Source organism: Nothoprocta perdicaria, unplaced genomic scaffold (genome assembly GCF_003342845.1).
Source record: "Nothoprocta perdicaria isolate Ctin4 unplaced genomic scaffold, notPer1 scaffold_20, whole genome shotgun sequence".
In the NCBI taxonomy this organism is placed as follows: domain Eukaryota; kingdom Metazoa; phylum Chordata; class Aves; order Tinamiformes; family Tinamidae; genus Nothoprocta; species Nothoprocta perdicaria.
Genome location: NW_020455205.1, coordinates 3,063,922 through 3,074,033, shown reverse-complemented (window position 1 = coordinate 3,074,033; position 10,112 = coordinate 3,063,922). Strand labels below are relative to the sequence as shown.

The 10,112-nt window shown below is 40.9% G+C and overlaps 2 long non-coding RNA genes across 2 annotated transcripts; both read right to left on the bottom strand.

Annotated features, from left to right (window-relative positions):
• Window positions 1-2,727: 2,727 nt before the first annotated feature.
• LOC112946132 lies at window positions 2,728-3,582 on the bottom strand. The gene is made up of 2 exons (XR_003249160.1): window positions 3,523-3,582; window positions 2,728-2,818 (listed from the first exon to the last, which is right to left on the bottom strand). It is a non-coding gene; the product is annotated as an uncharacterized LOC112946132 (long non-coding RNA).
• Window positions 3,583-4,404: 822 nt separating this feature from the next.
• Window positions 4,405-4,818, bottom strand: LOC112946135. Its single transcript, XR_003249161.1, has 2 exons — window positions 4,695-4,818; window positions 4,405-4,464 (listed from the first exon to the last, which is right to left on the bottom strand). It is a non-coding gene; the product is annotated as an uncharacterized LOC112946135 (long non-coding RNA).
• Between the last annotated feature and the right edge of the window lie 5,294 nt (window positions 4,819-10,112).

The following is a 10,112-nucleotide window of genomic DNA, read 5'->3' as shown; positions in this document are numbered from 1 at the left end:
AGTTATGCACATTTACAGGCCTTGATGAGAAACTTAAGAGAAGTTCCCTATATGGAGAAGTCATCAACTGAGATTTAAATTGGGAAAGACAGAAAAGCTGGGGACATCCAAAATTCGGGACCAGGATTTAACTTCTTGCTATTTCAAGCAGATCAGCTAATGGAGCAAGTCCTAAAGTTCAGTTACTCTGGAAGGAATGTATATGAGACCTACCTGTTTCACATGTCTTCTCCTTGAATGCACCAGTTAAGCTGGAGAAAAGCCTGTACCTTCTTCTTCTACATTTCTGAATTGCCAGAGCCAGCTGTGTTTGCCCGTAGCTTCTAGGTGAATCAGGTTCCAGTCTTGACATCTGGACAAGTCCATAAAAAGACTTTAATGTTTTTTTCACCACCAGATAAAACTCAGGACAAAAGTAGAAACTGGGGCCATAAAAAGTTAGGCCTGAACAATCTTCCCCACAGGAAAGAAGACATTGTCTGATGCAGCAAACTCAATTTTCTGGGTCAGTTTTAAAAAAGCTCTGTCATCCATATAAACTCAATGGAGAAGCAGGCATGCAGCCTCATGGTTAAAAGGTCAAACTTTAAACTGAAGCTACTGTTCAAATCTCTTCCTTAGCAAGGAGAAGCAGGAACTGCTGCTGAGCAGCTCCCCTCTCACTGTCCATGCTCCCTCTGCAACCAAGAGCGGCCTCAGGGCTGCTCTGCCCGTGCCGGCTCCAGCAAGCCCTTCCTTTTCTTACCCAACCCCAGACATGCCCAGGGGCTGATGCCCATGTAGAAGGACTTCCTGAACCACATCCTGCATCCCACGATGCAGGCCCCATCAGGAAGGTGTCACTGCTTTGGAGCAGGACACCTGGAGCAGGGACCTCCACGCACAGGCAGGTCCAAGGCTCGTCAGGCTCTCGCAAGCATAACGGCAGAGGCGAGTCAGAAGGACGTATCTGAGAGATGATACAGCTGCTTCGCAGAGCACAGCCACAATGGGAGYTGTAATCACAGTGAAAACAGCACGTCTGTCTGAAACACTATTTCTGCTGTATTGTRTAAATACAGGAACTATGACTTCATGTCTCACACTTCAAGGGATGTACTCTCAGGCTTGTTTTCGCCCATATTAGAGCTCTAAGAAATCCAAAATGTGTCTCTGTATTTCAGCTCTGGCTGGAGGTTAATCTCTAGAAACAAGTAATGTAACATTTCCATCTATCTTTTCTACTCTTTTGGCAGTTTTAATTACGCTAATATGCTATGACAATTTAAACAAGACACAGCTCAGCTTATGGCCTGTTCTGTAATGGTTCAGCTGCTACATGTGCTYCAGCATATTCTGCTCAGACGGGATGCTGCTGCTGGGGGTGGTGGTGGTGATAGTGCCCTTCTGTCATGAGAGATTTCAGTGCACTGATCATTGTATATTTGACAGATTCTTTGTCAATGTCAAGTGTCTTTTGTGGTTAAGCCCAGTAAAGCTAAAACAAAAGGTCTCCTAGATATTAGATATATAGTGACATTACTGAATTCACTTGGAGGCAGTAATTTTTTGTCAGCCTATGAAAAGAAAAATGGAGCTAATGGGAAAACAAAAGGGAGATGCTGGCATGTCTTTTTGGCTATTTTTGTTTATGTCAGCCGTTGTGATTGACATCCGGCCCAGCAMAGCCCTGCAACCATTGATGCTGGCACCATGGAAGGGAACAAAGAGAAACCGCCAGCCGGGAAAACACCAATGACTCAGGCAGCATCTTTGTTTATTTGCTTTTAAATGTTTCATTCTCAATAGTCAGTAACATTATACAAAAGTAATTCACTCCCATGTATTCACCTATACCCCCTGCTTACTAATTGGACTGTTAAGTTCCCTCCATGCTTGCTTTCCTGCCGCTTGTGTGAACGGTGCTGCAGTGCCGGCTGCTTGGATGACAGTCTGTCATAACAGTGATGTTTGAGGTTAGTGAAAACTGACATGAAAAATACAATCCACTGGCCTTTCTCTGAAATAGCAGCTCTGGTTTTTGTGGAGTTGGCAGGCTGCATTTTTAAACCTCTTTCACGGGGAAGGCAGTTACAACATGTTTTTCTCTGTATCAAGCAGTTCCATCATGAAGTGCATTATCTACGTCTGTTGTCATGGGCAGGATATTGCCTTTGAAGAGCCGTTTGCTGTTACTCCTGTGAGCACTTCTGGTGAAGAGCTCTAAAAGGGTTAAGGGAATTTCATGGTCATTCCCTGGTGCCAGGCCAATTACAGAGCTTTAAAATTTGTTTAGGAGTGAGTTTTGAAAATATCAGAGACCAGAATAGTTCCTGCAGATACAAAACACTGTTTTTTTTTTTTTTTTTTTTTTACCGCCACCAGCATTCTTCAAGTGTTGCAGATTTCAGGTGCCTAGTCAAAATAATACATCAACCAAAAGAGATTATGCCTTAATTTTCTAACTTCGCCTTGAAAGTATGCTGAACTTAACAGCTGGGAAAGAAGACTTTCCACAAGATGAGAGCAAAATATTCCATCAGCTACTTCCCTCTGACCAGTTATATGTTCCAACTGCTGCAGAACTTGTATTTTACCAAGAAAAAAAAAGAGCTTAATCACCCCCAAAAATCCTAAGGAAGCTGGCCCTTGAGTGTGCCAAATATGCTGGAGCTAAACATGCTTGCAGCTCTTAAATAACATACCTTTCAATATGAAAYGCTGGGTATATTCTTTTCTAGAGGCACACACTTAACTCCCCTCGGTATTAATAGCAGTTATGCTCACGCACTGAATGGAGAATTTCCTTCTGTCTTTTTGTACAGTGTTCTAAAAGGAACTTTGAAGAAATTGAGAAAAACAGAAAGAACAGTATATTAATTTTAAGGAGATGAAAGCAGTACATGTCATTCCTAAATTTCATGGAAAATGCACCGTTAGTAACAAAGATGAGTAGAAAATTTCAAAATCATTTTGAGCAGCATTAAAATCAGTCTTCACTGATTTTCTGTTTTCCCCTTCTTTTCAAAGCACATACATTAAACTCATTTTATGCTTATAATGTATATAATGATTCTAGACAACATAAGAAGGACACTGGGATTCTTCCTATTTCAACGTATAAAGTGGCAAGCCAATTTATGCAGCTTAAACCATTGCTAAAGAAGATGTATCAAAAATTGCCTGTGATCATTACAAATAACAGCCTGAAATGTTCACAAGAAGCTGTTTGCTTATCATATTTTCATTAAAACATCTTTTCACCTGCTTTGCTTTTCCCATGCCTGTAACCTGCATTGTAATCAGTCTTATTAACTGAGAACATAAATATGATTTATTATGGTCTGATAATGGAAGCTGCATGGACCAGGAGAAGGGATATATTGTCCTTTGATAAAATGGCTCTTTTCTCTCAAATAGAGCTCTATCATGAGAGCATGCAGTATGTAGTGAGTGATTATTTCCTGAGGGTGAATGATGGCAGAACCCTACAGAAAATCTTCTTGTTGGCCATGACAGCCTCCGAGTGTCCCCAAATCTCACCGAGTTTGACAACCTGCAGACACTTTTGATGAACTGTATTCTTCTGTCAGAGACAGCCTGTCTGGGAGGAGAAAAGGGAACCTTTATCGTCTGATCTGCTATTATTGTCTTGATCTTTTATAAGCAATCTCTAATGCACATGAATATAATATCCTTTCACACAAGTGCCAAACATAATAGAAACGTAGTTAAAGGACCCTTTTCCCAGTTATGTAAATGTCCTAATACCATAATTAGAAAAGATGGTTTGTGAATGATAGTGGTAAGGAAAGGGTAATCAACATGTTTTAACATTATCTTTCTGTTTTAAAGACCAAGATCTGTGATAAATAGCCTTTATGGTAGATATGGAGAACCAGCTTGTGCTGAAGCCTTTGCCTAAAAGAGGATAGTTTTGAGCACAGAACTGGTGTTATATTTTTATAAAACACATACATGGCAGCTGATCTTAAGCCAAGAATGATTACTGRCAGATATGACTTAAAGAAAATGAGTATTCCACTCAAAATCCCTTCATGGCTGTTGCAGAAAGAACAAAGTGTTATTATTAGCTAGGGTATTTGGACAAAGGGGTGTTCAAGACAAACTAAAGTTCGCCAACAAATCTCTTTTAGTAATCCAGAAGATCAAGCATAAAAAAATCTTTTTCAATTAACAGCTGTACACATTAGCAAAACACCCCTCTCTCTCAGCTCAAAGAGTCTGGCCTATTTATCATGAAAAATGAAATGTGAGTGGGGGAGGTTTCCAAGTTGCTCAATAAAAGCAAGATGCTTAGTTTTTCACTGACCTTTTGACATCTGAAGCTGGGATATCCCAATATTAACTACTAATCGTCTTCTGCATTACCAGTTAGTGTTGAGAGACGTCCCAATGGTCAGAGTCAAAAGGTTAATCAGCAATTTCACACTGGTGATGTGGTCAGAGTTTGTAGGTTACTGCCTGAACAGGAAGGAGAGGAAAATGAAGTCATTAACAGAACAAGTCCCAATATTATTAAATCTCTCTTGCACTTTTATTGTTGGAAAAATATTTCACAAACTGTTTACTAAATATTCTGTCTTCTGAAAGGTCTTTGAAGAACTTTGCTGAGAAGTCCAGGTTCAAATATGTGACCTACTTGCTTGTTTTATTTTACTTTYCATGAGGAAGAAAAACTATATTTTACTCACCTATCGAGTATTCAGCCCAGACAAAGGTAAGGGAAATATCTTCCAGATCCATTACGGGGAGAGATCTCAAAAAAAGGTATCCAATACAGCTGGGACTAATTCAATGTTGTGCCTACGATGTGTTTCCTGAGGGTACACGCGTTTATCCTGTCCCTTCTGCCTTGATAGGAGAAAGCAAGTCAACAGAAGCATTTCCTTAACAAATATGGGCAGGTATATTATTCCATGTGAAAGCAGTGAAACAAACAGTCATGCCAGTACCTCAGCTGGTATCATTTGACCAGAAATAACCACAGCATACTTTGTCTTGTAGCCCAAGAGTTTTCCTAGCCATAGCAAAAACATTTATTTTCTGAAAGAAAATATAAAATATTTCTGAAAACATTAAAGCCTGGCATTTGCTATCAGTAACAACCTTCACACAAAATGACTTCCCATTTGCCTGGGCTGTATTTGAAACTGTTAACCATCTTGCATGTGACCCTGCTCAAAYGTCATTGGATGTCACCATATGGATCAGGCCAGTCATTCTGTCTTTTTGAGATATTATAACTTTTCCCTTGGCTAAAACTAATCCATAGTTAATTTTGCCCAAAACATCATCCTTCATCCTGGATTTTATCTTCATTACATACTTATTCTCATCTCTTTCCCCAGCTACAACAAAAACTAAGGCTAAAATCTTTCTTAATTGTCACGGGTTTAATGGGGACAGATTCTTACCCTGAAATGTTCTGAAAAAAAAAAAAAAATCAATCTTCTCAAGTGCCCTATTACTTAGTCCACCAATTAGCTGACTATGGAGCCTGACTGTCCTTGTACGTCTTCCCAGTCCCCATCTGTATACTTGGCTGCATATGTTTATGCAATTAGAAATACTGAAAAGCTAATAAAATTAGGACAAACCTGAGTGGGCCATAATTCTGTTTAATCTCTCAAACCGGATTGCTGAAAGTTTGCTGAATTCCCCAAACCTCTCTCAGGTGCCAATGAATGAGTCAACATCATACCAAAGATCTCACAACATAGTAGACATAAACTGTGCTTCCAGGATCTCGTACACGCCCTCAAATAATGAATCTAATGTCTCTAAAGCAAGGTCAGAAAGAAAAGCGGTTTCCTGCAGTAACCAGTGCCATTCTTGGCGGCCCAGAATGGAACAAGGGAAGATGTGCTGCAGATTTGCGTGAGGGGAAGAGTGGCAGCTTTAAAGGCCTATGTCTTGTTAAAGCAGTAATAGAGCAAGCCAAACCTCCCTTCAAGGGGAGAAACACCACAGGCATCACACTGGCCCTTGCTGTTCCTCCTCTTGGCAAGCCCAAAACACCGACAGAGATGGGAGAATCAAACTTTTTTTGTCCCACTATGCTAGCTACACTTCCAGGCTTTTCTTTAAAAACCCACTTACCTTGCAGAGGTAACTGAGGTAACATCAGCCTGGAAGCAGCCCACGTCACTTCATACCTGTGACCCCTCTTCACTTGCCATGCAAGAGAGACCAGGACARTAGGGGAAAGTGCTTTGAGATGAAATTAGAGGGAATTTTCTTTTAATGGTAGAATGAAATTATTTAGGTTTGAAACACCGTACAGCAATTAATACTGTTCTTAGAAGAATGGCCCTAGGATTCTTTATCTCAATTTATAAGAGCTTTACTTTTACACTGAATTCAAACTGAGTCTTTGRGGCAGAAGAGGGTTCCTCAAATGAGGAGGGAGGTATAATATCACTAAAGAAAATGTTGTCTCCAGACCTACCCATTCCTTTTTTTTTTCTTTCTTTTCTTTTTTCTTTTTTTTAAATCCTGTGTGAAACTTCACAGCACTGTGGGAAAACCCACCTCCAGAGGCAGTGTTTTCTGGAAGGCATTTATGTTACCAAGAGATGTAATTCTTTCCCATCTTCATTTATTCCTAACAATGCCAACCAAAGTGTCTTGAAAAATCTCCAAGTGTGAAAAACACAGCCTCTCATTTGCCAGTGGCCTTGCTATGGATACCACCTCTTGTCATCTCCCCAGAGGGTAGCCAAAATGCCACATTTCCATTTGGTGCATGGAAATCACTTTTCCTATACAATGAGAAATTATACAAATATATTCAAATTCAGGTCCAAGGGTTATGTTCTTGAGGTGTGACTGAACGGCACAGTTACTGGAAGCACATGATCTGCTTGAACATGCATGTGGGTGCATAAGGGCTAGGTTTTGCACAGCCTTTAAAAAAGGGGTTCTGAACCCCTGACAGAYGTCTGCTTCCTCCGGACTGTTAGGAGATTTCATGTAGGGGATTAGTACAGCACAGATACAAACTTAAAGTTCAAGAATACAACAAATGAAGTGACTTGGTCTCTGATTTACGCCAGTGAAAGTACCACCAAAAATGGCTAGGGCACCATCATAAACATAGAGTTATTTTTCTCCTGTCTTTTAAAGTCAGGCCCATGACGCTATTTTAAGGCATCCATAATATGTGAGTATGGCAGTTGCCATGCGGCAGCTCCTAGCTGCTTGGCCTAGTGGGTCTGCTGGGATGTGGAGGTAAACACCAAGGTTCAGTGCAGCTCAGATTCAAACTCAGCTGTTTCTTAAAAAGCAGCTGTTTCAACTTWTTTAATTTTGAACAGAAAAAAAAATCCTGAAAAATAGTTTCCTCAATCCACACCATTTTTTTTCCAGCTTTTTCCCTAAAATAGGGATTGACATCTTCCTGTCTTCTTTCCGGGGGCTCTTGTCTCTTCTGGCTAATGGCTGTTCCTAGTTATCAGCAGCTCTGGTGGTGCATACTGCGGGGTCAGACCTCTAGGAGGTCTCTGGACACTTCTACATGATATTTAATAAGCAAACTTCCTCCCTTTCCCAAGGAAGGCAGAAAAGTAAGGCAGACCAGGAGGAACTGAGCAAACTGGCTCAGCACAAAATGGCAGCCTCAGTGGAGTAAAGACAGAGCCATTAGCTATTGACTACTGTAGAAATACTGAAACTGCATCAGGGATTTCTTTTTAATTGCTATTTAGGGATTTAAATGAGATTTTTAAAAAGAAAGAAAGACAGAATGTTTAGTCTACAGTCACTCTTTGCTGCCAATACAGGCTATCATATAAATTACTTAGACACTTTTAAAAATACATTATTTACTCAATAACCCATAATGGGTCCAGAGCTCCTTTTACACGCTATTATAGAAGTACATAATTGCAGAATTTTCAAATGGATATTTCTTCTAGGCAATAGCCAGTAATGGCTCCTTCAAAGCTCTTAGGCTTTTATCACATGAAGGCCTAAGTAGAAAATGTTTAGTTCACTGGTCATTGACCTAATAGAGAGCAACAGCTTCTCTGGAACAACTGCTGTCTGCCAGGGCAGGTGATGTATGAATGATATTTTTAAAAATTCTTGGAAGTATATGCTAGGGAAAAAATACAGTTCACACCAAAGCAAATGCTGCCAGTGAGATGCTGAGAATTCTTTTGTTTGATTCAGTCTGGTTTAGTTCCTTGGCTTCTGCCGCCAGCCTAAGAACCAAAGAAATCAGCATGTTTTTTCTGTGTGTGTGAAATAAAAACTCAAACTAGGACCTATTCAAATCATCAAGAGGCATTTTGATGTGTTAGATAATGATTCAGCTTAATTAAAAAATGGTTTCAAATAAAAAGGCAGGTATTTGGCACACATTACAATTTAAGAAAGTGAATTCTGAAAGCAGAGAAGATACTGCAAAGGGATAAATCACATCTTGTAGGATCTTACTGAATACAGAAGAACATTTAGGACCCACAGGCCTATTCTGAGCATCACTCAGAAAGGAAATAGGCAAACTGAAACATTTCCAGCACTATCAGCACAAATTTCACAATTATTTCAGCCATAGTTTTCTACTACATTTAGTTTTGAAATTTGCTGTTTCCATTTCAGACCCAAAGAAGAGTTCATATTCCCAAAGGCTTGCTATAATAAACCCCATTTTCTTTCCCAGCAAGCCATGGACAGTAAAGCACATGACAAGACGGCACTGCCAATGTTGGCACATGCCAACGTGCAGGACCAGGAAGGAGAGACACGGGCTGGGGGAGAGACAGAGACCCTCCARTGGGTGAGGGGAGATCTCCAGCTCTCAGCTGGAAAGACAGGTCCTAGCTGSGGGGACAGCTCCCACCTGGGTTGGGGTCAGTGGTGTTGGGAAATGGTACTCACGAAATGAATGATTTTAACAACTTGTTCCCCCAAAGCAGATCAGCCAGCCCCAGCACCGCTCTGGTTTACACGCCACCAGACACGAGGGGCTCTCCAGGGCCTTTTATCAGTGGTTTCCTCCTGCCTAAGGCTGTCTGGGACTCTCAGCATTCTGGCAAGATTAAAAAAAAACATACAGTTGCTGGCAATTCTAATAGTTCCTTCTGCTTGATACATCTGATCGAAGAGAATCTGAAATCACGGACCAATATGCAACCAGGCTGCACCAGTTAGCCTCATCATGCAAATGAGGCACACTTGCAGGCAAACTTATTAGAGATCAAATAGTTTTAGGCACCGCGGATAATGAAGGCAGAGCGCTCATGTTGCAACAGTCAGAGCTGGAATTTAATCATGTTGTTGATATCTACTGCAGCAGCGAACCAACACAGAAACAGCCACAAAAATCAGACTGTTAGAAGGAAAGGAAGTTATAAACCAGACAAATAATAACAAGGAAAAATAAAGACCAAAAGCAAGAAGCAGAAAGGGGTAGTTGCAAGAAGAAACTGTCTTGCAGGGTAGATCTGGAAAGACTTTGAGCCTTGCTTCTTTTGGTTGAAGCAGCTGGAAATGGGGAAGGAGAAGATGATGCACTGTCACATCCATTTCCAAAGGAAAGGCTCCCAGGGTCCTCTGGGAATGGCTCTGTGAGGGTTGGGCACATCCTGCAGAAGAGCTCCTGGATCCACCATGAGGTGCTGCATATCCCACATGGGGAAGCAGCATCTCTGGAGGAGGAATTCAGAAAGAAACAGAGCAACAGCCTCCTGTGGTGGAGGTTATAACAGAAGTTAGATCACTGACAAGCTGGATGAGCAATCTGGGACACATTAAAAATAAAAAAAAAATCTGTGGAGGTATTAGCCCCTTCTATCTCAGTAAACTTCTCATAGGCTCCCTTCATCCTTATAAGCACTAGGACAGACCCACAAAGGTTTGCTGTGTTTTAGGGAGCAAAGTTGAGATCTAGCAGGTAAAAGCTGCACAATGGAAACTCTCAGATTCCTTTTGGCAGGCACAGATAGCTAAAAATACTGTTTGGCATTTTGTCTAATACCATTTGGTAGTAGAAGAGCTCCAGAGATGTCAACAGGAAGCCCTAGAGGTTAGCAGGGATGATGTAACCGCCTGTGACACAGTGCTTGGTGTAGAGATTTCCTGGAATTGATTAGTGCCACTCACGA